This window comes from Mixophyes fleayi, chromosome 5 (genome assembly GCF_038048845.1).
Source record: "Mixophyes fleayi isolate aMixFle1 chromosome 5, aMixFle1.hap1, whole genome shotgun sequence".
NCBI lineage: Eukaryota > Metazoa > Chordata > Amphibia > Anura > Limnodynastidae > Mixophyes > Mixophyes fleayi.
This window is the reverse complement of record NC_134406.1, coordinates 201,764,045-201,779,824: the sequence shown is the minus strand read 5'-3', so window position 1 is coordinate 201,779,824 and position 15,780 is coordinate 201,764,045. Positions and strand designations below refer to the sequence as shown.

Genomic DNA, 15,780 nt, shown 5'->3' with positions numbered 1-15,780 from the left:
AGTGGCAATGGACTTGTACCAAAGTTCAATCAGGAACGTTTAAAAGTTCTCACCCTATTGTTTCCTTAACCACATCCCGCTGAAATTGTATATTTATATCAAATACATTTCCATTGGCCCTCATCACTACAAAATATATTGTTTTTAGATGACACTCCCTGATCCAGTCTACTATTTCCCTCCTCCAGCTGTGCTCTACAAATTAAGAAGTCAGCAGCCTGTCAAATTCAAAATCAATCACATCAAATCTGAGGTATTAAAAATATCACCTTACCTCAGCAAGTTGAAAAATCACTAAAAATTAATTTTAATTCAAATGGAAACCTAATTTTGTGTAATATTTGGAAATATGGTTTCCCTCGCATTTGGATTTAACTTATAAAGTCAGTTTCTAATATTAAAAATGCAATTGGTTACCTGGAGCAAGTTCTCTATTGGAGAGGCCATATAGACACAATCAAAATGAACATTTTCCCTTGAATTTTATATCGATTTTGCTCTTTAGTGATCCCTCTCCTACAATCACAGATTCCATTGTTACAAACTGCAATGGGAAAATTTAATTTGGCTAATAAACCCCACTGCATTGGTTTGAATGACCCTGATGATACCTATAGAGATGGCTGTTCTTTGGTTTCTTAGCTACGCAAAACTTGTTCAGGTGGCACAAACTATGCAAAGACATCAGAAGCCTGCTTATAGTAAAAGCGAACAGCATACCTCATTCCCTGATTATTTTGACCCCAATAAAATATCCTCCCTTTTTGTCTGAACACTATGCATGTGTCTTGTACATTCTTTGTTTACGTCTCTGGACTTTGATCTTGATTATTTTGTTTGTGACCCTTTAAAGAGCTGCACTGTATGGTCATGGCCAAAAGTTTTGGGAATGACACAAATATTATTATTCACAAAGTCTGTTGCCTTAGATTTTATGATGCCAATTTGCATATACTCCAGAATGTCATAAAGAGAGATTAGATGAATTGCAATTAATTTCAAAGTCCCACTTTGCCATCAAAATGAACTTTATTCCAAAAACCACATTTCCACTGCATTTCAGCCCTGCCACAAAAGAACTAGCTGACATCAGGTCAGTGATTCTCTCGTTAACACAGGAGAGAGTGTTGAAAAGGACAAGGCTGGAGATCACTCTGTCATGTTGATTGAGTTAGAATAAAAGACTGGAAGCTTTAAAAGGAGGGTGGTGCTTGAAATCATTGTTCTCCTTCTTTTAACCATGGTTAACTGAAAGGAAACACGTGCAGTCATCATTTCTTTGCACAAAAAGGGCTTCATATGAAAGGATATTGTTGCTAGTAAGATTGCACCTAAATCAACCATTTATCGGATCATCAAGAACTTCCAGGAGAGAGGTTCAATAGTTGTGAAGAAGGCTTCAGGGTGCCCAAGAACGTCCAGCAAGCGCCAGGACTGTCTCCTAAGGTTGATTCAGCTTTGGGATCGGGGCACCACCAGTGCAGAGCTTCCTCAGGAATGGCAGCAGGCAGGTGTGAGTGCATCTGCATGCACAGTGAGAAGAGTTTTGGAGGATGGCCTGGTGTCAAGAAGGCCAACAAAGAAACCATTTATCTCCAGGAAAAATATCAAGGACAGACTGATATTCTGCAAAAGATACAGGGATTGGACTGCTGAGGACTGGGGTAAAGTCATTTTCTCTGATGAATCGCCTTTCAGATTATTTGGGGCATCTGGAAAAACGCTTGTCCGGAGAAGGAAAGGTTAGCACTACCATCAGTCCTGTGTGATGCCAACAGTAAAGCATCCTGAGTCCATTCATGTGTGGGGTTGCTTCTCAGCCAAGAGAGTGGGTTCACTCACAATTTTGCCTAAGAACATAGTATTAATAAAGAATGGTACCAAAACATCCTCCAAGAGAAACATCTCCCAACCATCCTAGAACAGTTTGGTAACGAACAATGCCTTTTCAAGCATGATGGAGCATCTTGCCATAAGATAAAAGTGATAACTAAGTGGCTCGGGGAGCAAAACATAGAAATTTTGGGTCCATGGCCAGGAAACTCCCCAGACCTTAGTCCCATTGAGAACTTGTGGTCAATCCTCAAGAGGCGGGTGGACAAACAGAAACCCACAAATTCTGACAAACTCCAAGCATTGATTAGGCAAGAATGGGCGACCATCAGTCAGTATGTGGCCCAGAAGTTGATTGACAGCATGCCAGAGCAAATTGCAGAGGTCTTCAAAAAGAAGGGTCAACACTGCAAATATTGACTCTTTGCATAAACTTAATGTAATTGTCAATACAAGCCTTTGACACTTGTGAAATGTTTGTAATTTTACTTCAGTATAACATAGCAACATCTGGTCTAAAAAAACTGAAGCAGCAAACTTTGTGAAAACCAATACTTGTCATTCTCAAAACTTTTGGCCATGACTGTATAACCTCCCTTCTCCTATTTTCTTTTCTTATTCCTTCATTTGTTACTACCAAGAGAAAAAACACTTTTTTTAAATAAATAATAATAATGATAAATGAGTGTATTAGACTTTCATCCTGGAAGCAAACGAGCTCTGTTTAGTGATGAATTTCAAATGATTTTTTTTTTCCAAATAAACACCTGTAGAGCCTTAACAAAGTAATGACGGTTGATGATCTAATTCAAATCCCTGACGATTAAAAGTGTAAATATCCTCAGTAAATTTCCTGAACAAAACTAAAAGCTGGAACTGTCCCTTTATGTTTGGGATAATTGTCTGTTATAATAGAGAATACTCAAAGCAGGTGAAAACCACTGAATTGGGACACTTTGTACTCATAGATTTGAAGTTGCACTAAACGTACTTTGTGGTTAATAAAACTAACATTTAATTAGATGATTGTCCCAAATGTTAAATTCACAGGCCATAAAGTATTTTTCAGCACTATTATTGTATTATTAATTTTCGAATAATAGTATCCATACTTCGCATGCCATCTATTCACGATAGAGACATTACTAAGAGCAAGTGATCCCAGCGCAGCATTTAAACATCCGCCCAGTAGGTGTCAGTGTAGCCTGTGAATCCGATAGTCAGGGCTGGGCAGGAAGCTTCTCCCCTCCCCCTCACACCTCCCTCTAGAACTTGTCTCCTCTCTCTGGCTGTCAGAGTGAGATCTAGACTGGCTGCAGACAGAGGGCTGGAGGAGCTATTGCTAGTCCCAGACAAGGACCCTGTGTGCGCAGACACACTGCAGGGGGAGGTAAGACCCTTTCATTTGCTCTGCATAAGAACAAGCAACAGCACCGGCAATGAGGGGCAGCTGAAGGGGTGTGAGGGGAGGCAAGTGCAGAGTCAGAAAGCTGCTGTGGGGTTGCAGCTGGAGCTTTTCTGGGAGTCGGGGAGGAGCTGCTGCAGGCAGAAAAGTGTCAGAGGCCCAAGTTTAATTCTGTGTTTGAGAAAGCCACATCTGCCCTGTCTCTGCTAGTCGCATCTATGGATGCGCTCAGTATGAAAGGGATCCAATGTGGGTTTAAGGTGATAATCCCATTATAGGGTGTTAGGGCAGCTGATGCTCAGGAGAGTGGTGCTTGTTCTAAAAAGGGTGCTGCAGCAGTATATGGGTGTCGCAGTGAATGAGTTCAATGAAAGTAAAAGGTATTGCGAGGTATGTGGAGGGGGTGTGCCTTCTGCACATGCTCCCTTCAGCATTGTATACTTGTCCTCACCTACAGGATGTATGCAGCTCACATCTTGCTCAGCTGGGTACCACAGACATCTACTACTGTTTTGATGATCCTTTTGGCAGATCTTTGTCTATATTAATGTAACATGTGATGTTCATTTATGCTGACACTGGTCTCATTTTTACTGTACAGTTTTAAAATATTACAAGGTATAAGTGATGAATTAACCCTAAACTGGGAATTCTCAGTCACCGTAGTGCAAGTGGGCTTTGTGTTATGGTTTTTATTAATTTTAAGGTATATTGTGTTAATCTAGTTTTACTCCTTGTTTTATAAATGCATGTGAGCATTGACTTTTTTTCCCCAAATTTTTTTATTTTTTATTAGTGAATGTTCTTTGGTTTTTATGATTCACTTAGTGATAGAATTAAAATATCTTGCTAAAATGTATAATTATAAACTGGCTCCTGTGGAAGTGAGTGATTTCAGCTGTCTTTCACTTGATAATTGCACAGCATTTGTGTTTTAACTGTCTGATCGACAGGCTGAGGCAGGTAACTTTCGGAAATGTTTGGATGGTTGGTGGTAAGGTTTGTCTTGTCTCAGCATAAGTGTCCACACCCTTTATGGTGTACACACTTCAGAATTCTGGATGCATTTATGTGTAATAGTTTTTCAGGTGTCTACATTCTGGAGTTAACCCTTCTTAAACCAAATTGTGCTAATTTACATTGACTATGTGCCAAAAACTGTTTACTATGTGCAGTAGTTGATTTTTACTGGCCATGTAGTTAACATCATATTCTCTTAACTAGGCTGGTCACAAATTAGCATTATAATAGTTAACGTGCATCTCCCCTGAACAAATCTTGCTGCTTTTATGCTGGTCGCTACAGTTTTAACTAAAAGTAATTTCTAGTATAGTCTATTTCTGATAAATCTATTATGTTTATAAACTGTGGTATCCCTTTGTTTGGGGTGATCACTAGTTGATTAGTGTGTCTATAGTCCAAACAAAACTATACAGTCTTAATCCCCTTCAGTGACATGTATCCAATATGTTTAGTGTTTAACATATTTCATACAATCTTCCATTCTGGAAAGGGTAAAGTTTGAGGCATAGTTCTGTCCTGTATAGTAGCCTCGCAGGGTTGCAATTATAGAACGAAGGACTAAAAGGTGAAACTTTCTTTTCTTCTGCTGGCAATCAGACGTACTTTAAGACCAGCAGGATTGTTGTATGCGTTATAATCCCCTCAAGGTGTGTCTACCAGATACAGAAATCACTGTGGATGCTAGGGGGAGTTCACCTTATGAAACTCACATGTTGATGTAGAGCTCGCAAAATTGAGTGTTAAAACTCCCCTCCCCTCTTCTTCTAAAGCCTTAGCTCCTCAAGTGTGGTACACAAGTCAAACTTCTCTGTCAAAGCTTATGTTTACCTTACGAGCCTGCTCTTATTCCTTGATATATACCATCTTGCTTAGTTCAGAACATCCATCTAATATTCCTCTAGAGCCATCTTGCACATACGGTAACAGTTGTCTTTTATAGTTCCTCATCCTTGGAACTCCCTGCTTACTAATGTCCCACAAGCTTGCATTTCTTTTCCCAGGAAGCTTTTTCAGTAGATTAACTACTTGCTTATTCTATTCACTTTTCTCATTCCTCTTGTTTAACGTTTGTTTCTTCTCCTACAAAGACTGTAAGCTCTTTGGAACAGGGATCTCTAACCTGCATTATCATATTTTTTTCTATTATACTATATTCAGCAGTATTTAAGTAAACTCCTTAGGTTTTGTAATAGTCAAAGACTGGCTAGTTATGTTGTGTATAATAGTCACTTGGCTGTATGTATTCATTAGATTCATTAGTTACAGCTGCTTATCCATCTGAGTAATGGCTGCCCAGTTGCTAAAGGCAGCTGTTGACAGTGGTCAGGGCAGTTTGAATTGTCGGGCCTCTGTGTGCAGTGTGATTGGCTGATTAGGGACCATCAATCAGCCACGCGCGCACACTTCATACAGCCCTGATAACTATCTGTGGAAGCTTTATTCAAGCTTAGACAATGGGGTGAGCGAAGCCAGTTGTTTCTGTGATGGATCGAACTATCAGACAGTTGTATCTAGTATATATATATATATATATATATATATATATATATATATATATATATATATATATATATATATATATATATATATATATATATATATATATATATATATATATATATATCATCATATTGTTTGCCATGTGCATTCATAGACTGCAAATATTTAAATGATTTACCTGTACAAGGTTGTTGGCATCCTTGAAATGTGGACTGATGCTGTTAAAGATGTGATGTATTGTCACTTTCTGCAGAACTAGTAGTTAGATGTAGTTGCACATATTTGAGATAATTGCTATTTTTTTTTCATCCCCCAATAACAGCAGACTATTTGATTTAAGCATGATTTTAACGCTGGGAAAAAATAAATAACTGAAATGCTGCCCTATTTGTCTAACTATTAAAATAGGTGGGCAAAATAATATGGAGTTCAGAAGTCTGTCAAATCTAATAGCCCGCATGATCTTTTAATTAGCCAGGGCAGATAACGTCCACTTTCAGAAGTAGTAATTCCGGAATAGTAGGAGACAGGTTTTTTGTTTTTTTTCTTTAAGGTGCGCTGGTTAGCTGGATCCTTAAATTGGTCCTGGCCTGTATTAAGTACCATACAAAGAAACAAGTGGGTGTGGTCATTGAGGTTACCGTATTTTTATGTAAATGTACTTTTTAGAAAAACAAAACGCATACACACTACTTCTCATGCGGACCATGGTATGTTTCCAAATTCTTGTTACAAAGGAGGGGTTTCTACTCCTGATCCGAGAACTTCAGTATCAACTGCATCTTTGAGACTAAGATAAATGTTTTGACCACATGGACAATATTTCATAAGTTATGCTGCAGAGTTTTTCAAGGTATCCAAAGTCTACAGACAGGGTTTGGGGGGGGGGGGGGCTACCTTTGATTGGCCATAGATAGCTGAAGACGTAAGACTATATTAGTCTACATAGCTATGTCATTATTACATGTTTGATTTAAAATGGCCCTGAAAGTTTGGGGAGACATGCCTAAAATCTCTAAATTATTAGGAATTGCCAATTCCTCCCTGCGCGTCAGTGTTATTACTGCTCTTGTGAGCTTCATCGTCTTTGCATGTTGGATGGAGCGGTTGTGTGGGCTGATACATAATGTATTATGCATCTACATAGTCTATCAATTCACTAAGTACCAGGGGCGGATCTAGAACCTTTTTTTTTTTGTTTAATAGGAGGGGTGATTTAGCATACCCCTTACCCTCCTTCAATCTGATTGGAAATGGGACAGAGAAACAGACAGTGGATCATATCGAGCTGCTCTGATTGTGTTTAAAACCTAATCGGAGCAGCCTCTATGCAAATATATGTGGTGTGCTTCTAGATTAGGTGATTGCACCCCTCTTGATCTGCCTCTATGTACTGGTGCACGTGTATACCATGCTGAGAAGTGTCTGAAATGGTCTTGAGAACAGGAGTCTGGTAACAAAGGTAAAAACATTATATATATTGCAGTGCACATATTTATCCTCTGTGGTGGAAAAAGGTAATAAGAAATTTAGTTTTTATTAAAAAAGAGAAATAAAAAAAACCCAACTCATTTAATGCACACTTTCTAAGTATTAGCCCCGATGTGATGTGTCATCATTGGCCTGGTCACAGCTGTGCATTGATGTAAATCTTGATCTTGTGGGGGGGGGTCTGATGATGCCAATTGCACCCCCCCACCACAAACACTCTACGAAAGAAGATGTGGGATACGTGTATTGGCCTACTCTCCCAGGGGTCTGGGAGGACACCATGAGATTTAAGTGTGTCCTGGACATTTCAGGGAAATAGGCGAGTATTTAATATTTAGCTGCTTAATTCAACTGCTTCTGCCCAATATAAAACTATTCAGCTAAATGTAATTATTTCTTTTGGACTTTACCATTTTTTTTTTTTTTTTCAACTTAGCGCAGGGAGTAAACATTAATTTTAAAAGTGCAAAACAAAACAAAAAACCATGCGTTTCTAGTCGGATTTCTATTTTTGTGTGTGTGTATATATATATATATATATATATATATATATATATATATATATATATATATATATATATATATATATATATATTATTTATTTATTTATTAGTGGGGAGTTTGATTGGGGCGGTACACCTGTCAAACCGTAACGCAGGTGTCCTAAGGCGAGCTCAGGGAGGACAGAAATTTTTTTTAATTTTTTTTTTACTAAGGATGACATGCAGCATATTCACAAAAAATACAGCACACTGCTTTTTACTGCACAAGTGTAAACTATTTACTTGACTTACATTGGATGTATTTGTCATGCAAGAGAATAGCAAGAAATGAAGATGGGAGGCTGAAATGTGTGAATGTTCCATAAAGAAAGGAGAAGAAAAAAAAAAACAGTTTTGCCGAGATTGGGCCTCTCTGCTATTATAGTGGCACATGATTGGATGCCATTTCTCAGGTTCACAGCCAGTCACATGACCTCCTTTTTATACTAGATTGCTTATAAAGTGTCTCCTGTCCAAGTCAGTGGTCTAATTTTTTTTTTTTTTTAATAACTTCCTCCTTTCTTCCCAGTACTCCCCTTTCTTGGACTTATTTTTTACATTTATTTATGAATATATGGTTTAATGGATGCAGTAAATACTGGTTGGTCAGTATAACCATATGTGACATACATGAAAAGCTCTTCATGCCACACCGGATTGTGGAATATTCATTGTTCTCTAAGGCTGTGGTGGGCAACCTGCTAGATCTTGTTGTGGGGTAGGGGACAGACTCACGGGCAGCACATTGCAAAAATGTAAAGCTTTCAGCAAGAATCTAATTTAGTAAAACATTTCCTCTACAATCTACTGGAATGCAATGGGATAAACTGGTACTGTGAGCCACTGATGCAGAGACTCCTCATTGTGGAGCATCAGTAGTACTATATTATAGTATTATGGCGCCTATAGAACGATGCCCATTGATATGTAAAGCAGTAGTAGTAATGGTTGGTAACCTCCACAAAAACAATAAAGGCCACCAATATGCCTGCAGCATAATTGCACCAGTGCTATATAGAACTGTAATTATTAATCAAAATGGATTAGTAAACGTGGGTCTGCCACACCACCACTTCTACTGCTTTCATTGCAAAACTATCAAATTCACATTCCCATTACGTTTTTCTTACTGCCACTTCTAAATTTCCTCTTTGACCACGGCTGGTATATTTAAAACACCAAAACAGATTTTCTTCTTGTACTATGTGTCGTCAAATAAAGTACTATTAAGTTTTGTTTGTTTTTGGTTTTTTTTTGTTCTCGGACAATACAGGACAACCATCCAACTGTTCCAATTTAGGCAGGACATTTCTTGGGGACTGTCCAAACAGTCTGCACTGATTCCCAACTGCCAGGGTTGTTGTGATGTGTCATGCTTACCATGTACCCGTGGAAGATATTTTTCCATACCACCACATCTAAATTTCCCTGTTGACCACTGACTGTAATAATAAGTCGTGAATGTGGCTGTCGGTATTTAATTCTGCTTCTACTGCCGTTGGTAGGAAACTGGCTGCATGTTCTCAACATCATTCTAAGCACTGTGACCCTAGTACTGATATAACATACAGGCTCACTGCAACCTGAGATCAGCGGTCTGTACATACAGGTGGTGGAAGGGGAGAAAAGTAAAATAAAGCATTACAGAATTCTATATAGTCATGTCAATTCACACATGCGTGTAGAAGGGCTGCCAGTTGGGCACTAGTGCTCTAGGCAGTATGAACTTTACAGTACACATCAGTGTTCTCGTTGACGTTCAGTACTGGAAAGTGAGAGCCTTTTCAGCAAGACCCTTCTTAATTTTACAATGAATATAAATGAACCATTTCTACTGAGACGTATGTAGGACATCTGGTTAATACAACATAACAGTAATTAATTTAAAGCCTGTAATTTAAAGTGCAGACCACACACAGGCTAATTAGATTTATTGTGTTAAGTGGCAGATCTACACTTTAAAGTCATTGGTCATTGCCATTAAAATGAAGAGGGACTGAACGCACAATGGTTTGTGCTGATAAAGCACACAATACACTCTTTATAGTATGTAGCCAGCAACTGAGGTAGTAGTACTGATGATTCACACAATAAAACTGTACATTACTATAATTTACAATTTCTAATACCTGAAGCTGTGGTGCAGCGCCTGGTCTTGACAAGTGTGTTTTTACTTCTGATTTATGTGACCTGCCAGTTTCAATACCTGGCATAAGCACCTTAATGTATCTTTATTATGGGGTGTTAAAATGGTTACAGCTTTAGGATTACAGCGTAACCTTTAGATTATTTGAGAATAGTGTGTAGACAGGCGTACGCAAAAAAGAAATCATTGCTGCTGTGCTGATTCATTTATCATTAGTGTCATCGGGTGCTGGCTAAGAACGCTGGAGCATTGGAATGAACAGTTTTTACATGAAAACGAGGCCACAGGTGTCGTGTATTCTGCGTTCACAGCCAGCCAGTAACAAATGAAAAATGTTCTTCTCTTGAGAAGATGATAGCAAGAGGCTAAAATGGGGGACTGTAGAGTAAAGATAAAAGACGAGCCGTCCATGTAAAAGACTAGTAGAGGTGACCTATTTGTTACTCCTTGTGCAGCACAGCATAATTGTAGAAATAATTTGGTAGAGGACGCAAGTCCTTGTCTTGATGTGGATGGAAATTATTGTTTTCAAAATAAACATACTCCTTAGAAGATTGGCTGGTGTGTGTTTTTAAAAAGGAAAACAAAAAGCAAAACAAAATGTGCTTCGTAACTTTTATATAACAGACCCTTGATGATTTTTGTTTTCTTTTTTATTAAAAAAAATAATAATTATCTAACAGTCTTGTAGAATGGGACTTATTTTTGAAATGGAGAATAAAAACCCCCTTTCTGATCAGGAAGTCTGTGGAGTTTCTAAAATAAACTCCTTTCAAATACAATAAATTTATTTAAAATAAATATATTGTAATCTTTTATTCTATTTCCAAAGTTAGTGCCAGTTTTTCTGCAAAAAATCTGTCTTATGAAAACACATGGGTGACTTACACCAATCAGCCACATTAAAACTGACAAGTGAAATTAATGACTTATCTCATTACAATGGCACCTGTCAAGGGGAGCAAGTGGGCAGCAAGTGACCAGTCAGTTGTTGAATACGATGTGTTGAAAGCATGAAAAATGGGTAAGAGTAAGGATCGGAGCAACTTTGACAGGGGTCAAATTGTGGCTAGTACCCACCAAAAGTGGTCCATGGAAGTGCAACTGGTGAACCGGCTTCAGGATTATGGTTGACCAAGGCTCATTGATGCGAATGGGTAGTGTAAGTTAGCCTGTCTGGTCCAATCCCATAGAAGAGCTACTGTTGCACAAATTGCTTAAAAAAAGTTAATGCTGGCTATGATCGAAATGTTGTAGAACACAGTGCACCACAGCTGCGTAGTCGCAGTCTGGTGAGTGCCCATGCTGACCCATGCCCACCAGCCAAAGTGCCTACAATGGGGACGTGAGCACCAGAAATGGAGCAATGGAAGAAGGTGGCCTGGTCTGAATCACGTTTTTCATTTACATCATATGGACAGCCAGGAGCATGTGTGTCTTTTACCTGGGAAAGAGATGGTACCAGGATGAACTATGGGAAGAAGTCAAGCCAATGGAAGCAGTGAGATGCTCTGGGCAATGTTCTGCTGGAAAACGTTGGGTCCTGGCATTCGTATGGATGTTCCTTTTACACATACCACCTACTGAAACGGCTTAATCCAATCAAGCATCCGTTGGATGTTCTGGAAAATCCAAGACCAAGCCATGGAGGCCCCACCTCGCAACTTACTGGACTTAAAGGATCTGCTGATAACGTCTTGGTGCCAGATACCACAGGACACTATCGGAGGTGTTGTGGAGTCCATGCATTGAAGAGTCAACTGGCATGAGGGGGACCTACACAATATTAGGCAGGTGGTTTTAATGTTATGACTGATCAGTGTATATCATAGTGACAGGCAGGATAGTGGGGTTGGAACAAGTGGTTTTTTTATTTTTTTTTTATTTACACTATAATTTTCTAAAATGGGTGAATTGGTATTTCTTTTTAATAGTATTCCAGACAACTTATCGCACGTGTAACCATACAGAGATATGTTGTGCACACCTACTGCCTTACTGAATATATTGGATGTAAATTAAATTCTTATAGCTATATAATATATCGCCTTTAGCTGTGTAAGTCCCTGTGTTGCGATGCTAGTTTCCCTGTAACGTTAGTGGCATTCTATGTAAATTGAAGTAGACCCATCCAGCAGACATTATAGTGGTTACAAGATCAATGGTGCCCTTAAGAAGACAGTTTTGGTTTTGTTTTTTTATTGGTTTTTTTTGCAATTTTTTAGAAAGAAGGTAATTTTTATTCATTTTGAAATGTGAAATGGTTGCCATTCTCTTTCCAAAGTGCTTAACTAAAGTGTTTGTATTGTCTTCCAGAAGCAATCCTAATGGCACTGCTATTTTTAGAGAATTAGGAGGGAGCTGTTGCACACTGTCTTCATTTCAGATCCTGTTGTTGAAATGATTTTGTACTTGACTTAAAAGGCAAAAAACTGTAAGAGAGCTCAAAACTGTCTGTGTACTCAGCCTGTGCCATTATGTAATTGTTCAATGCGCACACAACCCTATGTCTGTGTGTTATTAAACCCTTCAGTGCTTCGGGGGCCTGTGCTGCATTGACTTTATTAGCCTCTTCAGTAGCTAAGGAGCCTGTCTCTCATTAATATCATTAACTCTTGCCACATAAGGAGACCCTGTATTGCTGTGTTAGCTAACCCCTTGTGTGTCATGATAACAAGCATCACAGGTTGCTGTTTTGTTAACTTTCTTCTGTGCAAGTTCTATCATCCGTGGTTTTGACTGTTGCATAAACATTAGAAATATAAAAACAACTTTAATGAAGGAACACCAATTTATACAGTAGCGAATGGGAAGATACATTTAATGTTGCTATAGGCATCAAAACTGCATGGTCCCCAACAACGGCAACAACCTAGATGACCAATTGCAGGCTTGTCAAACCCTGGAAGCAATATTTATACAGTATTACCAGTCCTAAAACGTATACATGTAGATGACCAGGGGAAGCTTAACAAACACAAGTTACGATATGGACGAACAATGAAAGTCACAACTACTCTTCATGCTGTTGTAACACTGTAACAAACTGCAAACAAGCCCTTAAACTGGTTGCATATAGAGCGGTTGCTGTATTTTACATATTTTACATTTAATGTATTTTATGGGAAGGTGTTTCCTACAATGGTTACTCAATATTCCGGTTTATTTTACTTTTTTGTTTTTTTTACCTAGTACTAGACTGACATGAAAAGTTTTTTTTTTTTTCTCTCTTACTGCTTTACAAATCATTTTTCTAATTTCCCTGTAGAAAAAAATATGCCCAAGGGTGAAGCAGTAGTAAATGTTTCAAGATATAAGCCAGTTACATTGGATGCATAGAGCTTGCTATATATTAGTTATAAAATCATTGTCCTTGAGCAAGAAGGGCCGTATGGTTTAATAACAATTAAAGATTCATTATCTTAGCACCTGCATAAATTACACGTTACCATTAATCTTATTTGGCAACTCCTTATTAATTTACAGCAAGCTTACAGATCAGGTTTCAGCAATTGTGGCTCTAATTATATAACTCACAGCATAAATGTACTATACATTTTCTTCAGCTGCATGTCTGTCTTAGCCTTTTGTATCTGCATTTATAAAGAATAAATGCATTTGTCACCATATCTTATATGTTCCAGCTCACTGTATTTACTTCCAAAAGGCTTAAAATAAGCTATTTGATCATCTGTTTCTTTTTTGGCTTGGTTGGCCTTACCCAAAGACTTTTCTCCGTGGGTGGAGTGAAATGACCCTAGCGCTGTTTGCATAACAGTTTGCAAACATTGGGGCAGCCCTTAAATCTGATTGGGCTGTTTTGGGAAGAGGAGTTGACCGCAGCAAGGACTATAATATTATTGGACATTACTGTTCTTGCTGTACTTAATATTGGTGGCTTAATAATGGGCTTTACTATTAGTGCTTGTCTGCTAAGGGCCCTGGTGTAAATGGTAATGTATTGACAGGCATCATTACTGCTGGCATATTACTGGGCACTACTAAAATGGGCGGCATGTTTATGAACCTTACTGCCGACTTACTTTTATTGACATTGCTTTTGCTGCTGTCATTTTATTGGATATTATGACTGTTGGTGGACATATTTGGCATCGTTGGCATATTACTGGGCACTGCTGGTTACTTATTTCTGTTACTGGGTATATTACTGGAGGAAGTTAAGTTTATCCATATCTGACTGTAGCAGTGGCTGCCAAATCACTCTGGAAATACTTGTGGTGGCTAAAGTTATCTGGGAGTGATGAATTTTGTGGTGGCCATGTGTCCTCCATCTTTTAGGATTCCCGCAATATTAGCACTGTGACGTCACCGCTCCTGTACAGGCTGCCTGACCATTCCTATTGCAGAGCACCAATAGCAAATACTTGAAGCTGTTTGGTTCTCAAGTGTCCTTTCAAAGATTCTCTGGTTGTTCTTGACACTGGTACAAGCATCTCTTTTGAACCCCGGAGGCGGTTCCTCCCCCCAATCTTTTGCAGCTGAAAAGTAGGCAAAATATAAATTGTATAATTGTTTTTTGTAATCACAATGAAATTGAAGGAGATGGACATGTGAGGCTTCCAAAAGTATTGCCATTATAAGATATGTTTTTGTGTTTGTTTTAGCCAACAGTTCTGAGAAAAGGCAAACACTAGCTGGCAATTACTTCTACATAGTAGTTTTCCTTCCCATCCTCAGATCTGGAAAAAATGTAGTTACATGCTCCTTGATCTGTTAAACTAATAGATCCTGATATTTGCTCTTAAGGCTGTGGTTAAGTCAAAGACCTTTGGGATTGCTATTGTCTTGCGAGAGTGTCCTGCTGTCTATTAATTTTGTTGCTGGCTCACCTGTATCTCCTGTAGGTAATTATGTGGCACAGTATGCTTAGAAAACAGCTTGTATTTGGAAAATGAAAATAAAGTGTTTTAATTATATCTGTTTATGAAACCAAAATACTGCAAAACAATGTGTAGAGGAAGACCCATAATGCAGATGTTGGCTTTTCTCATAAAATAAGTTCAAGTTCAGTCTCAATCTCTAGTTTTATGCCCATCTGCAGCCTAGCTCTTATTCAATATGTACAGGGGTGAAGCTTGGCTAAGCATTAAGCCTGGAATAAAACCTGGGGCTACGAGTGAATAAAAGTAGCTTGTATGAAGCAGAAGAGGATCTGTTGCCTGTCACTAGGTTAGAGAGTAGGAGATGGCCACCAACTTAATAGGTACAAAAATAGATTTCTGTGCTGCATTAGATATCCCATGCAGGGGTCCATGGCGTGAGTGCAAGTGCTTATGTAACTTTTACAGATGTTTTAAGTATAAGCTTTAAAAATATGAAGAAGGTAGCTATTATGGCTTGTGCAAAGTGGTATTTTTATGTGTTTTGTGCTCCTTTCTCCCTGAGCTGCTTTTACCACTTGGTGGAGGATCAAGTTAGAAACACTGAACCCTATGAGGAATTCTACAGTAAGTATGAGTGTTCAGAATGACTGACAGATGGTATGGTCCATCTAGAGCTTACTCTTAGACTTGCCCTTAATGCCAGAGCATTGTTGGTAAGGTTTAGCAATCTCCAATTGAAGTGCTGGTTATGCGGCGTCGGTCAACTGGTAAACACTGTTCAGACAGAACGTACCAAGGGTGCCTAAAGTGTATTTTGTATGTAATTACTTTTACTACTTTGTATTTGTGATTGTATATGCAAATGATATTCTACTGCCTCTACTCTTGCGTACAAAAACTAGAACTTTATTGTGCTGGTACATTAAAATATCCTCTGTACTTATAGCATTTACAAGTTTTACATGATATATATAGCACAATGCATTAAGCACTTAA

The 15,780-nt window shown here is 38.5% G+C and overlaps 1 protein-coding gene across 3 annotated transcripts in view; it reads left to right on the top strand.

Annotated features, from left to right (window-relative positions):
- Positions 1 to 3,073: 3,073 nt before the first annotated feature.
- The window catches only part of LDLRAD4 (low density lipoprotein receptor class A domain containing 4), a 262,336-nt gene continuing 249,629 nt past the window's right edge, over positions 3,074 to 15,780 (top strand). For all 3 annotated transcript variants that reach the window (XM_075213262.1, XM_075213260.1, XM_075213261.1), the window contains exon 1: positions 3,074 to 3,223. The gene's annotated coding sequence lies outside the window, so the exon portion shown is untranslated. The remainder of the gene's footprint in view (positions 3,224 to 15,780) is intronic.